Here is a 3,306-nt window from a genome sequence, read left to right as displayed (position 1 = left end):
CGTCTTTTAATTGATGTTTGCAGTCTGTTGAAGGGGGAGAAATACAAGGGTTATTGTGTTCAGTGAGTAAGATCATGGTAATTTTTTTTTCTTACAGAAAGCAATGTTCCAAGAGATGCTATTGCTGCAACATCGTTAAGCTGTCATCAGGCAGCATTAGGAATACAGTAAACTTTAAAACTGTTTTCGTGGTTTAATGCTGATTTTTAATACATTCTTCTTATTTAACTCCTAAATTCTAACAAGAAGTCTCTGTCCCTGAAACTTTACTTCACCTTTGATAAGTGATTGCTATTCCAGAACTTTGGGATGGTGGTTACAGTGGGGATTCAGGCACTAAAGTGCAAGATATGAGTACCATTGCCATTGATAGCATATCCATTTTATCTTTTAGTACCTAAACACCAAAGTCCAGTTAAATGAAAAAATAGTAACAGGTTCACTTCTGCTATGTAGTGTGCACATTTAAATCAGGTAATACTAGGGAGCTGGGAATGCAGCTCACTGGGAAGCCCTGGTTTATATTCATAAAATAGGCATTTCCCATCTATCTGAGGTACAGACAGAAATAGTAAACAGCAATGACAGGGTTGTATAGGCAGCACCCTGCACAATATGTTGGCTCTTGTGAGTTTAAGATGCCAGTTCTCATTCACTGAAAAGTCAGCCTAATGCTTATTTCAGGGTTGTGAGTTCCACTAAAAGCCTAGCGCCTATCAATTTGATGGTACAATGCAACATCTAAGACCCTCTGTGAACTTAGTCTTAGACTGACAAGTGATGGGCTGTAACACTAACTTTTTATCCTTAAAATAGCTTTTGTTATTACCAAGTGAATTAGTTAGTCTGCAACATTTGTATATACCCCACAACAGCTGGTAATCAGCTTACTGCTAAAAGAGATGAGTCATTCTATTTCTAGTCAGGAACATACTTTTACACTGAAAACATCATGCTGAGCAAGATAAAATTCTAACAGTCTAAACAAATGAAGAAAAATTCTAAAATGTTCATGTAATCTGTCATTACAGAAATAACTACATTTCCAACATGTCTATTACAGAATGATACTAGAGAAGGTAGGTTTGTGAAAGGCTGGTGAAGCAAGAGATTATATGAATTACACAAAATAGGGCTAGCATATATCACAAATAGGATATATAACTATGAAGAGGGTAGAGTAGGATTAATATCTGAATCACTGGAGAGAGAACTGTTGTCTTGATCACTTCAGCAGGAACCTATCTGTGACTGAATCTGATTCAATACTAAAATGAAATAAGCATACACACAGTATCAATTTATGAATTTGTGCCTGTGTAACTGATTATAGTTTGTATCTGAAATAGTATACATATATAGAATGTGGAATAAGATCCACATCAGCTTTTTTTCCAGATTTGGTTGGTTCTTCCCTCCTTATTTTTTACACGGAAGTTTATTTTTAGGTTGAATTTCTCATGTTAAAATGATAAATTCTTTTGTTTCTTGCAAATTTCTCCATACCATATATAGTAATAGGGAAATTGGCTTATTTTCTTTCAGATCAGCATCTTCATTTCCCAAGATTTTCAACAAACCGTAAAACTATCATTAATTGTTAAAGATATGCAAATTATATACAGCCTGCTACCATGGGAGCTGGCATCCTAAAATAAAATATCAAGTTTTAAAGACCCTACTGAAGTTACCTTCAGGAACTGTTGCAGCCTTCTGCTTCTATCTGTCAGCCGCATACCTGAACAGGTTTTCTGAGCTTGCAGCCAACACCACAAGTGGTTAGTCATGAAACCAAAGCTTATGGAAACAAGAAATTCAGAAGTCTAGTTCCATAGAATCATTAAGGTTGGAAAAGACCTCCAAGATCATGTTTCAACCATATCCCCACCACTGATATCACCTGCTAGACCATGTCCCTAAGCACCATGCCCAATCTTTCCCTAAACACCCCCAGGGACGGTGACTCCACCAGCTCCCTGGGCAACCCGTCCCAATACCTGACTACTCTTTCTGAGAAGAAATTTCTCCTAATTTCCAACCTAAACCTCCCCTGGCACAACTTCAGGCCATTCCCTCTAGGCCTATCGCTGGTTATCTGCAAGAAGAGGCTGACCCCCAGCTCCCCACACCTTCCTTTCAGGCAGTTGCAGAGAGCAATAAGGTCTCCCCTGAGCCTCCTCTTCTCCAGACTAAAGAACCCAGTTCCCTCAGCCACTTCTCACAGGACTTGTGTTCCAGGCCCTTCACCAGCTTCGTAGCCCTTCTCTGGACATGCCCCAGGGCCTTGATGTCTTTCTTGAAGTGAGGGGCCCAAAACTGAGCACAGTACTCGAGGTGCGGCCTCATCAGAGCTGAGTACAGGGGGACGATCACCTCCCTGGTCCTGCTGGCTACACTGTTCCTGATACAAGCCAGGATGCCGTTGGCCTCCTTGGCCACCTGGACACACTGCTGGCTTGTGTTCAGGTGAGCATCAACCAGCACCCTCAGGTCCTTTTCCTCTGCACAGCTTTCCAGCCACCCTGCCCCAAGCCTGTAGTGTTGCATGGGGTTGGTGTGACCAAAGTGCAGGAATCCGCACTTAGCCACGTTGAACCTCATCCCACTGGCCTCTGCCCATTGATCCTACCTGTCCAGGTCCCTCTGCAGGGCCTTCCTACCTTCTGGCAGACCCTTCTCATTCATCTCTTTAGATGGAAAAACAAACAAACAAACAAAAAACAGTTTGGCAATCCTGAGGAATGCCAAGCAGAGGCAGTCCAAATTAAGGAAAAAAAAAAAAAAAAAACTTTATGCTCAATGGTTTCTTGGCCTCTGTCTTTACCTTCAATCTTGCAAGACAGTATAACACAACAGCATGAACCTACAGATTAATCTGTACTGTGTCTAATACTGCATGCTTAAGCTTGCTACCAAAGTCATACAAGAAAGTTGTGTGATAACACACTTCTGAGCTTGAACGTTCCATCAGGATTGCCAAACTGGGAAGATGTGCTAACAAATGACCCTCCCCCTCCTCCTCTAATGAATTGGAGTTACACAGTCTGGTAAGATACCGCTTGACTAAAACAGCATTTTACAGGCTGTAACACCCAGCTCAGCTGAAAAGCAGTTCTAAAACCATCTCTTTCTCCATTAATAAATTGTCAATTTCTTCTTTTATGGCCTTCCAGCTTCTTCTCTCAGCTCAACTTCCGATGCAATGCTTCCATTATACATAAGGAAACAAACCAATAACAAAGCACAACCAATAGGCTTGTAAAATGGTAAATATAAAAACTGGGTATGTTCTGCTGGACAAGACCA

This window comes from Anser brachyrhynchus, assembly GCF_964034855.1.
Source record: "Anser brachyrhynchus genome assembly, chromosome: 2".
Taxonomy (NCBI): domain Eukaryota; kingdom Metazoa; phylum Chordata; class Aves; order Anseriformes; family Anatidae; genus Anser; species Anser brachyrhynchus.
The sequence above is the reverse complement of the archived record's forward strand: the minus strand, read 5'-3'. Positions refer to the sequence as shown.